General features: G+C 42.5%; 1 protein-coding gene across 1 annotated transcript in view; it reads right to left on the minus strand.

Moving 5' to 3' along the window:
* LOC309549147 (adhesion G protein-coupled receptor F5-like) overlaps window positions 1-12,642 on the minus strand; it is a 199,680-nt gene that overhangs the window by 148,748 nt on the left and 38,290 nt on the right. The gene's annotated exons all lie outside the window — the stretch shown is intronic.

The raw sequence follows: 12,642 nt of genomic DNA on the forward strand, positions 1-12,642 counted from the left end.
GCGTTATGCGGTCTACCCTAACCGCTGAAGAACGACACCGCCGGCAAAAGAATAACCTCTGCCTATACTGTGGTGAAGCCGGCCATTACGTACGTTCTTGCCCAGCAAAGTTACGTAAGTTTCTCTCCATCTCTCCTTCAAGTTATCCAGCATCCGCTGCCAGTGCTACTCACTTAGCGCTCCCTGTTTCGTTTCAACTCCCGGGAGGTACAATACCAGTCACCGCAATTATTGATTCTGGAGCGTGCAGCTGTTTCATTGATCTCACGTTCGCCATCCAACAACACATCCCTCTTCAAACCAAGACTCAAGGACTTTCCATTTTTCTTGCAGATGGGTCTCATATTAAGTCTGGACCTGTGACTCAGGAGACCCCTCCACTTCCTATGGTCACTTCTTCAGGTCACAAAGAGCTACTCAGCCTGGATGCTATTGCTTCCCCTTTATTTCCGGTTATCCTGGGATTGCCGTGGCTGCAGGCCCACAACCCGCAAATCGATTGGATGACAAGAACGATCAAATTTCAGTCTGATTACTGCATAAACTCCTGTTTACCGGTCTCTCTCAGCCCTGCCAGTACCCTGCTCTGTTTGGACTCTGACACAGATCTGCTTTCTGCTGTGCCTAAGCCTTATCATGGCTACCTGGACGTTTTTAGTAAACGGGGGGCCGAGACCCTTCCTCCTCATCGCACATACGACTGCCCGATCGAGTTACTTCCTGGGGTGGGGATTCCATTCGGTCGTATCTTCCCTTTGTCAGAACGGGAATTGGAGGCTCTGAAAGAATACGTGGATGAAAATCTAAAGAAGGGGTTCATTCGTCCATCGACATCCCCAGCAGGGGCAGGAATCTTCTTTGTGGAAAAAAAGGACCACTCTCTCCGCCCCTGTGTGGACTATCGGGAACTAAATAAGATCACGGTCAAGAACCGTTACCCTCTTCCCCTGGTACCAGAACTTTTCCAAAGACTGAGGTCAGCCTCCATTTTCACTAAGTTAGACTTACGTGGGGCCTATAATTTGGTCCGTATTCGTGAGGGGGATGAGTGGAAAACAGCGTTTCGCACCAGGTTTGGGCATTTTGAATATCTGGTGATGCCCTTCGGCCTGTGCAACGCCCCAGCAACCTTTCAACATTTTGTAAATGATATTTTCAGAGACTGGTTAGATATCTTTGTTATTGTCTACCTGGACGATATCTTGATTTTCTCTGCATCCCTGGATCAACATCGGGGACATGTCAAAAATGTCCTCGGCAGACTCCGCCAACACGGATTATATGCCAAGCCGGAGAAGTGCGACTTTGAACGCCAGAGTATTCAGTTCCTAGGTCTCATAATTTCCACTGAAGGAATTAAGATGGATCCCCAAAAGGTCTCAGCCATCTTGGACTGGCCACCCCCGTCAGACAAAAAGGGGGTCCAGCGCTTCGTAGGTTTTGCCAACTTTTACAGGAGATTTATTAAGGGATTCTCTGACATCATTTCCCCCATTACACAGCTCACGAAGCAGAATACCCGGTTCAATTGGCCTCCTGAAGCCCAGACTGCCTTTCTAACCTTGAAAAGGCTCTTTACAACTGCTCCCATCCTGAGTCACCCGAATCCTGCCCTTCCTTACCTTCTTGAAGTAGATGCATCAGAAGTGGCCGTGGGAGCAGTTATTTCGCAAAGGCAGGGTACTAAAGATCTCATACATCCTATAGCCTTCTTCTCTCGTAAACTTTCCCCAGCAGAAAGGAACTATGACGTTGGCGATCGAGAACTTCTGGCCATTAAGGCTGCCCTTGAGGAGTGGAGGTACTTGTTGGAAGGGGCAACGCATCCTATCCTCATCTTCACAGATCACAAGAATCTTGAGTATTTAAGAGCTGCTAAACGGCTCGTTGGGCATTGTTTTTCTCAAGATTTTCCTTCCATATTACCTACCGGTCGGGATCTAAAAATGTCAAGCCAGATGCGCTCTCCCGCATGTTTGATGATCCAAAGGAAGTGCCAGTACCCGACACCATCCTGTCCGCAGGTAATTTTTTGTTATTACAGACCAACCTGATGGCCCAAATAAAGCAAGCTTCTGCAAAGAATCTCTGTCTCCCTGAGGTGTCCCTGGTACCCAGAGATGGGTTATTATGGCTTAAAGACAAGATCTTTGTCCCTGAAGAGGTCCGAGTGACGGTTTTAGGGTTATGCCATGACCACCCTCTGGCGGGCCATTTTGGTACTCATAAGACCCTGGATCTATTACAACGAACATTTTGGTGGCCAGATCTGGAACAGAGTTGCAGGGAGTACGTGAAGTCTTGTACCGTCTGTACCCGGAGCAAGTCTGTAAGAAACAAGGTGTGGGGCCTGCTCAGGCCACTACCAGTCCCTGACAGGCCTTGGAAGATGGTCGCCATGGACTTCATAGTGGAGCTTCCCCCCTCAGAGGGCTGTTCCGCCATTTTTGTGGTCGTTGATCGTCTATCTAAGATGGCCCATTTCTTGCCACTCAGGAATACGCCCACGGCCAAGGAGACTGCAGAAGTTTATATTAAAGAGATTGTTAGGCTTCATGGGGTTCCTGCAAATATTGTTTCAGATAGAGGGGTCCAGTTTACCTCCCGCTTCTGGAAAGCCTTGTGCGACGCGTTGAAGATTGAGCTGTCCTTGTCTTCCGCCTACCATCCTCAGACTAATGGACAAACCGAAAGGACAAACCAGACGTTGGAACAGTATATCCGTTGTTTCACCACATTTGTCCAGGATGACTGGGTGGCCCTACTACCATTGGCAGAGTTTGCATACAACAATGCTAAACATTCTGCTACAGGGCAAGCTCCATTCTTCGCAAACTACGGTTTCCATCCGTCCTTCTTACCGGACGTTCCCGCTGAACCCACAGTTCCAGCAGTACAGGATATCATTAGCTTCCTCAACCGCAATTGTAAACTGCTGCAGGATGCTATAATAAGGGCACAAGCAGCCTCTAAAAAGATTTTTGACAGGAAGAGGAGAGGGGAACTAATCCTTCAACCAGGTGACCAGGTATGGCTATCTACATGCAACCTCCGCCTAGCCTGTCCCTCAAAGAAATTGGCACCCAAGTTTATTGGACCCTTCCCAGTCAAGAGGAAACTCAACGAGGTCTCATATGAATTACACTTACCTGATTCTCTTAGAATTCATCCGGTGTTTCATGTCTCCTTGTTAAAACCTACAGTCCCTAACTTCTTCCGGGGCAGAAGCTCGGAACCACCCGAACCTGTGATTGTCGATGGGGAGGAAGAATATGAGGTGGAAGCTATTTTGGATTGCAGGAGGAGGAGAGGTCAATTACAGTTTCTCATAAAGTGGAAAGGTTACGGCCTGGAAGAAAATTCCTGGGAACCGGAACGGAATATCCATGCTAAAGAACTGATCTATGCTTTCTTTTGCAGTCACCCACAAAAGAAAAACCTATTGGGCACCCGGAGGTTGCCCTTAAGGGGGGGACAATGTTAGGAACACTCCCTGTGTACACTGAAGTGCTGTCATGAATCTGCCAGTTAAGAGTTAACTTAGTGCAGACTAATTGCACTAATTGGCAAAAGGCTGGCCTATTTAAACACCACAGCAGCACTGAGCCATTGCTGTCTTGTCTGCAGCTTTACCTGTACTTCCTGATCCTGAACCTGCTGTTTCCTGTTGACTTCCTGATCGACCTCCCGGCTTGTCCACTACTTCGTCTGCTTGCTGCCCGCCCTGACCTTGGCTCGTTCCTGTGACCACTCTCCTGCCTTATCGGCTTATCTGCTTCTGATTCTGGACGTGTTCACCTCCTGGTGGGGCAACCCTGGGGACCGCGACCTGGTGTTAGCTTGCAGCGCAGTCTATCCCCACCACCAGGGGCTCTAGTGAAAACCAGCTAGCACTTAGACTCCGTACCTCAGACTAGCCCGTGTCTACCACCAGTGTGACCCGTCCGTGTTCCTGTTGTACCAGATCCCACGAGGCTACCTCTGCACGTCAGGCTCAGCCACCAGCACCATTACACATACTTAATTATAAATATTGTCATATTACTATGTTCCAAATATATTTATATTTTATACTTTTTAGTAGGTTGCCAACTTCAGTCATATCCCTGATGAAGGTATTTTTTTCAGCCCCGAAACGCTTTGGGTGATTGATGTCCACCCTTTGTATCTCATGGTGCTATATACTTGTTATCTCCATGTCCCTTTTTTTTATGTATTATATCTGTGTATGCTGCTACATATTTTCTGTATTAGTGGTTTTATGAATTTATTAATAGAAAACAGTTTTTACCTATATATTATTTACTATTTTGTGGTGCCATTACTTAATTATAAATATTGTCATATTACTATGTTCCAAATATATTTATACTTTATACTTTTTAGTAGTTTGCCAACTTAAGTCATACCCCTGATGAAAGAGGTTCTTGCAGCCCCGAAACGCTTTGGGTGATTGATGTCAACCCTTTGTATCTCATGGTGCTATATACTTGTTTTCTCCATGTCCCTTTTTTTATGTATTATATCTGTGTATGCTGCTACATATTTCATATATTAGTGGTGCCATTAAAGTCCCACCCATAGGGGATTTTCTATATCATTCAAAGAAATGATACACTGTACTTGAATCTTTGCCTGTGTACTACAAATCCCCTGTCCTCCAAAAGCATGATCCATATCAACAGCAATAGCTGTCTCACACCCCACTGCCATGCTACCCCACACTAAGCAGCTGCTATTGACTCTTTATTTCTAAGGAAGGTCAAAGTTGTTTTTTTGGATCATGTTGGGTGTTTCCCCTTTAAGGATTTCATAACTCATTAACATTTTAAATTATTTTCAATATTTTCCTTTTTTTTTTTAATGGAATATACTACAGTGGTTGTATTCACTATAATATTGTTGTCATACCTGCCAACTTTTTTGAGATGGGAATGAGGGACACCTATTAGCAAAAATATGTAGGCATGAGACCCCCCTGCCACATCCCGTAAAAGGAGAATTATAAAAAAATATATATAAGGTTAAACCCACAAGTGCTTTTTTTACCACTATTATTCCTTTATATTGGATATTAAATTTACAAATGCAACAATTTAGAAATTGGATGAAAGGTTTAGCCTTGGGAAACACTTTTTGACAGGTAAAAAATGCATTTTATATACAATTATATAGATCAGACTAAAATAGGTCACAAATGAGGAGGAAAGAGGGACAGAGGGACTTTGTTCCAAGTCAGGGACAGTTCGGCGCTATGATTGTTGTAGACCTATTTAATTCATTTTAATTACAATAACTACATTAAATTTGAACATTGACATGTTTTTGAATGTTGAAGTGTCCCTGACTTCTAACCTATTTTTTAACTCTCACTTAACAACCTGTAGAAATAGGTCTTTTCACGGCAACTTTTCAAAGATCCTGTTACTAGCGACAGGATTGATAGTGTGACACTTTAATGTGATATTAAATTCTCAGTTTTTAAGCATTTTCAGCAGCTGATTTAATCACTTACTGAGTATGCAGCTTCTTTGTGTTTTAATTGTTGCCTATATTCCAGTTTGTATATTATATTATTATATCTGTATTTCCACCAGGAAACCTCATAAACCGATTCATCAAAATAAAATAAAATGCTTGACTGAATAATCTCAATGCTGCCGATTGATGCAAAACATTGAATAATTTCTGCCCTTGCTGATCGTCTCTGAACTGAGTCTAAATTGATCTGAAGGAAATTCAGGGCTATTTGATCGGCTTCCAGTTTGATTGTTTTGATCAAATTGCGCATTGATCGGATAATAAAATTGAAGAATGTATATCTCCTATTTAGTTTTCCCTTGGCAGACTTTGGTACATATTAGTTTAAGGGTTGTCCCATTCACATCTGGGTGTAGCATAAATGCTACATGAGCTTTTTTAGCATGTTTTTGGAGTGGAGGTAGACCCATTTAAATTCATGGTGCTGTTCCAATAACAAGTTATAAAAACATTCCCAAAATTGTCCTAAAAACATGGCAGCTTTGTTCGGGTGTGAATGGAGTCTTATTATTAATATTAAACTTATATAGAACATAGAAGAATGACAGCAGAAAAAAGTGGTTCATTGAATCTGCCCCTTTTTTTATTATTATTATTTTTTTTTTTTTTTAACCTTTTTGTCCTAGCATAGATCTACTAAAGTCACATTATACTCTTTGCTTATATGAAGAGCTGTCACTAAAAAACAAAGTTTACTAAACAGAATTCTCCAAAGAGAGATGGTTGCATCTCTTCTCATCTTAGAGAGTCTAAGGCAGTTGTTCTCAACCAGGGTTCCGTGGAACCCTGGGGTTCCTCCAGCGATTGCTAGGGGTTCCTTGAGAAATGATCAATTTCTGCCTCTCAGATAAGTTCTACTGACACCGTTGATCTTTTTAGCTATCTGGAAGAAGGTAATTCTTCCCAATGTCCACAAGTGGAAGGAGCATTCATCCCACTGACCATCACACTAATGTATCATGAGTTGTAAAAATAGTCATTTTTAGCAGGGGTTCCCTGAGACCTGAAAATTATTTCAAGGGTTCCTCCGCATTGAAAAGGTTGAGAAAGGCTGGTCTCAGCAGCAGCCCTCTTAAATCCAGAGGTGGCAGAATGAAAAGAACACATTAAGCATTTCCCTGAATGACCCCTATGACAGGGGTATCCAACCTTTTGACCTTCCTCCACCACATTGGAAAATGAGGAATTGTCTTGGGTCACAAATAAAATACACTAACGATAGCTGATAAGCAGAAAAAGTTGGGAAGATCGCAAGTTAATGATCACTGATATAGATAATGTACCTATCTGAGTAATAAAACTTCTTTCTTTTTTTTAAAGATTTTTTATTATAAAAGTAAAAGAGGGCAACATAAAACTATTGCGATGTTTGACACTGCTTTAGATTCTGGTTCGATGGATGTAATAGCAATTCTCAATAAATTCTCAAGCTGTTCATCAGATATTTTGCCCTTTGTGAGCTTCTTCTTTGAAAATAGTTGCTGACCAATATGGGTACGTGTTTTTGGAGTGGAGGGAGGCCCATTGAAATGAATAGTGCTGCTCCAAAAACAAGCTATAAAAACGTTCCCAAAATCGCCCTAAATACATGGCAGCTTTGCACAGGTGTGAATGGGGTCTTATTATTAATTTAAAAATTATATAGAACATAGAAGAATGACAGCAGAAAAAAATGACACTGTTTTTGATAAACTAATGCATCAATATCTGGTTCGATGGATGTAATAGCAATTCTCAATGAATTCTCAAGCTGCTTATCAGATATTTTGCCCCTTTGAGGTCATTTGTAAGGTCCACGGGCGAGGCGTGCGTTCTATCGCAGCCTCGGACTGAGGAACTGCCCCTGGCTGGGCTCCTCTATTCCATCATCTCCGTGCTGCTGGACGGCCTAAGAAGGTAAAGCCACATTGTCAGGAATGGACCCCGAGTGACGCTACCATTTGTCTATCTTGTACGTTTTTTAATCTCCGTGTGCAAATAAAAGTATCACTAACAGCACTTAGAGTCGCCTTCTCCTTTTTCTTGCTTTAACAGTTGGAGTCGCTTCTACCCATTCAGAAGAGCTGCCCCTTTGTCAGCGTGGTACCCCCGCACGATCACGGAAGCCCAATCATCCCTTATGCCCTCCTTTTTCCATCACCATTGAGGATTTATTTTCCCAACAGAAGCGCCCTATGTTCCATGTACTTTTCCTTGAAAATAGTTGCTGACCAATATGGATACTGCAGAAAACTGATAATAATGCGTGATTGTGAAGAGTGGGAGATTTTTCTTTGGAAGATAAAACGTATAAAAGTCCAGTAAAGAGACACTGTCAATTTTTTCTTGCTTTTAAGGATGAGGGCACTTTACAGGGGCCAGATTCTCTCTGTCAAATTTCTCTTCGGCTGCATGTATTTTTTAAGTGTAAAGGCATTTTTACAAAAAATTTCAAAACAAAAAAAATCAATATTTTTAAGTAAATTTATGGTTTTGTGTTGGGCTGCATTCGTAGCCGTCTGGGCCTCAGGTTGGACACCCCTGCCCTATGGCATCCAGGATCATACATTGTCAGATTCTTAGTACAGCGCTTTGCATACAATGAAGTCCCATTTCTTCATCCCAGCAAAAATAGTAATGGATATTTCCTAGTTGCTCAGCCAGTTTATTAGATGCACATTTTATTTTTAAACCTCACTACTTTTATTTTCTGTATGCTTCTGTAGTTCCAATTATCTCTGTTTCAGTGTTCTGGATGCTCGGACATACAGCGGTACAGAGCATGACCTATAGCGCCAACAAGTACGTCACTACTGTACACATAGGAGATCTTGTGTCTTCCTCTCACCCCAGGCAACTTTTGAAACAAAACCAATAAAATAATATACTATTGAGTCAAAAAAGTGGAAAGAAAGGCGAAGATGAACTTTACCTGTATAAAAAGAAATGCTCGCAGGAATGCTTTGAAGCATATTGTGTTTCATCTTCAATAAAACATTCTGACCTACCTGTTCACAAAATTCTGAATAATGCATGCATTTAGAATGCCATGATGACACATGCCTTGATGTTATGATAAAATTACAGTAAAACCGGTATCAAAAAGTAATGATTTGCTACTATATGGGGAATTCCACCTAAAATATAGTGAATCATTTCCTGGTATGTGAAGGGTATGTATGCCTACTCTCTACTGTGACTATAGATTTCTATACAGCCTAAATAACTGCAGTGTGAGATCTAAGGCACTGCTAGTCTTGGGGAATTTAGTATGCGATTTGATTATGCTTTTGCTGTTCTACTATTGCTATTGTTTTCTGAAGGCCCTATCAAGCCCTGCCTCTATCAAGATGGCTGCCCCCCTTATAGACACAATGCAAAGGCATGGTAAGTCAGTAGCTGTGCAGAAGTGTCATCCCAAACAAGATGACCAACAATGGTGAACCCAGTGGAAGACAGGATGAATATGGCTGCAACACTGAGGAAGCGCATAGCTGGAGGGCAGGAGATCGTAGCTCCTTTTAAAACATAATAAAATGTGAAGCATGTACATAAACATATCTTTTTATTTGCAGTAAGGTTCAAATAGAATTGAAAGTATGTAAAAAATAGATACAAGGGCCAGTGATCCAGTGCCACCCCAGGACATGGCTTAGGAGTCCTCTCCACATATCCCAGCATGATTGCACAATATAGAGAAATAATTCATTTCCACCACTGGATGTCCTCAGTCTTCCAGGGTGAATTGCACCCAGTGTCATTCAACCCAGAAGACTGAGAACATCCTATGAGTGCACAGAGTCATGAACCCGCCCACTAAAGGGGTGTCACCGTCGCTTTCTGCCCTCACGGTTTAATATTGCAGCGCTGAAGCAGTGTTAATTTTGACATCAAATTTCGATTCAGTTTTAGTTATAGTCTTTTGACTGAAATGCCATTTTAGTTTTAGTCGTATTTTAGTTGACTATAATCTCCAGTACATTTTAGTCGACTAAAATCAAATGGGTTTAGTTAAATTTTAACACATTATTTCTTTATAACTGCCAAACATTATATACTCCTGGAGTAAAAATCTAATAACATTTTTATTATTTATGGCATTAGGGTTTGAACATGCACTGCGGACACATATTTAGCTGTTGTGATATAAATTCAAGTCATCTGAATTGTTTTAGTTTTAGTTGTATTTTAGTTGACTAAAATAGTATTAATTTAGTCAAAGAAAAAATTTTAGTTGACAATTTAAAACTGCGCTAAAGTCAACAACACCACTCTCTGCATAATTGAGGACCACCCACTACTGAGAATATCTGAAAAGACATTACATGACTAGCCTGAGGATGTGCAAAAGGAAAGTATGAAAACAGCAAGGAATACATCAGGGCTTTTTAAAATCTGCTTTACATAATTTGTATTAGGTCTGCACAGACATTTCAAGTGTTCATTGTGCAAAGCCGAAAATTTGAATGTTGGTTGATGCCACAGTTCTTATAGAGTTGTTACTATCCTCGACTGGTACCAGGTTTGGGACAAGGGGTGGGCAGGAGGGATGGCTGCCCTGGGCGCTGTGGTATTATGTGAGTTGGGGGGCACCACAAGGAGATGGGAGGGAGGAGATTTATGTTGGAAGGGAGAATTTGAGGGCAGCAGGGGGTAAGTATTGTTCTAGAAGAGGAAATTTGGGGGGGGGGGGGTGGTGATTTAGGGAGATCTGTGTTGGAAAGGGGAAAGAAGGTTTGTTATAGGAGGGGGGATTTGGGTGGAATTTGTGTTGGGAGGGGGAAATTTAAAGTGAGGGGGAGAAGATTTGTACCAGGAGGGCCCATTTTAGGGGTAGAGGATTTGTGCCAGGAGGAGTCCATTTTTTTTTGGGGGGGGGGGGTATTTGAGTCAAGGGGATTTGGGGAATATGGGGGCAAAATTTTTAGCAGAGGAATTTCAGCAGGGGGTGGATTTGTACTAGGAGAGGGGGAATTTATGCTTAGGGGGTAATCATGCAGATTAGTGCTCAGTGTTTTTGTGGGAGGATTTTTGCAGACAAATAATGCTCATACATCTTTGGGGGGGGGGGGGGGGAGCAGATTGACATGTTCGCCCTGGGCTCTAGATGACCTTGTCCTGACACTGACTGGTACCAATGTCACCGTCAAGATATTGAAGTAAAAGAGAATAAGACTCCTAGGCTGCCCAGTATTAGAATATTAAAGAGGTTGTAAACCGAGAAAAAAAATTTTTCTCTTCTTTACATCCTGAAAGAGAAACCCATAATGAGCTAGTATGCATCGCATAGTAGCTCATTATGAAATACTTACCTCAGAACGAGCCCCCGCCGTGCCGTCCGCTTACCTGTATGACAGGCGACATGTATAGTCGCCCGTCTTCCGGGATCGCGGCATCCGGCCATCTGATTGGCCGGAGCCGCGGTGACGTCACTCCCGCGCACGCGCGCGGGAGCCGACGGTCACGGCACGGGGCTCTGAAGGAACAGCACGATCTGCCGTTCCTTCAGAGCGCATGCGCCAGTGACGTCACTGGCTGCATTAAAGGTAAATATCTCCTAAACGGTGCATGTTTAGGAGATATTTACAGTACCTATAGGTAAGCCTTAATATAGGCTTACCTATAGGTACAACTTCCTGAGGAGGGTTTACTTCCTCTTTAATGTAGAATGCCGAAAAATGAATAAACTGTGTTATATGGAAATCTAAGAGCTTGCATTGTGTTTCTGCACTTTGCCCTTCACCACTGCTGTCTGTATCATGTCTGGCTAATGCAGTGTTTCTCAACCTTTTTCAGTCAAGGCACCCTTTAGAAATTATAGACAGTCTTGAGATACCCTTTAAAATTATGGACAGTCTCGAGGCACCCCATTCTAAAATGTAAAAGCTATTCTAATAATTTTACATAATGCAGCAACATCCACAAGTCCGAGTAGGACACCCAACGTTAGAGGTGATTTATTCTTCCAAAGCAAATATACTTTTGCAAACTGGTACTGACTGGTATTCCAATGTTTCTCTTCTCTCTCAGTTTTTCTCCATCACTTAGCTAATGTGACCCCAACACTGATGGGGAGGGTCAAACAAAGATGCTTTACAGGTACATCCTCCTTATCAACTGATGAATGGTGCCATTGTTCGTAAGGACGCCGACATCTAGAAGGTTGGAATGCTGCACAATGAATACCTGTAACTTAGTTGTAACAAGGCAGCCTTCATCAACACGCTGGCTTGTATACAATTTTTGGGCAATTTTTAAGCATTTTGCCAAGGCACCCCTGAAGAAACCTCAGGGCACCCCAGGCTGCCTGGGCACCCTGGTTGAAAAAGGCTGGGCTAATGCGGTAAAGATAGCAACCAGACTTCATCTTCCAATACGACAACTGTAGTTTTGCTGCTTTGTGTTACTCCACTTTGAGCATGCAGTGTAGCGTCTGATTGGAGGTGCCATTCATTTATAAAGGCACCCTATCACACATCTACAGGGGCAGGCAGCAGATACAGGGTCATGCTTGTTTTTTCATACATTAAGTTGAGCTGCATTAGTGGTACACAATGTGTGTATGTAAACCCTTACAATGAACTTCTCTTATTTGCTCCCCTTTGGTCTGTTTAAAGACCAACTGGTCTCCTCTCCAAGATGCTCCTGGCTGCAGTTGTACTCCTGCTTCCTTCATGTAAAATTCAGGATTTATAGCCCACGTAAAAACAAGGGTTGGTACCACTTTTAGTGAGGTCCTCCCCTGGGTGAGTATGGTGCATGGAGCCCTATATATTCTAGATTAAGAAGAGCCTGGGGCAGAGGGTGATGCGAATAGGCTACAGGCTGGTATTCTGATATGAAAGCCTTTAACTTGAGGAAGTGAACCCCCTCGGTAGGCAAGAAACAAGCTCAGTTGGAGAACTCATCCATGGGAATACAGTGAGGATAATGGAAGAGTTGGGTGGTTTTCCTAAGTTTGCGTTGTACATGCACTGTGCAGAATGTGTACAGCATGTTGATTCTGGACAAGGGAAGATAAAGGTTGTGATGTAAAGAACTGTTCATTATGCTTCTGTCACTGTAAAAACGTTAAACGTTAAACAGTTGAACTTGTGGACATTTCTTATTTTTAGACATTGG

Source organism: Pelophylax lessonae, assembly GCF_965119305.1.
Source record: "Pelophylax lessonae genome assembly, chromosome: 3".
Taxonomy (NCBI): domain Eukaryota; kingdom Metazoa; phylum Chordata; class Amphibia; order Anura; family Ranidae; genus Pelophylax; species Pelophylax lessonae.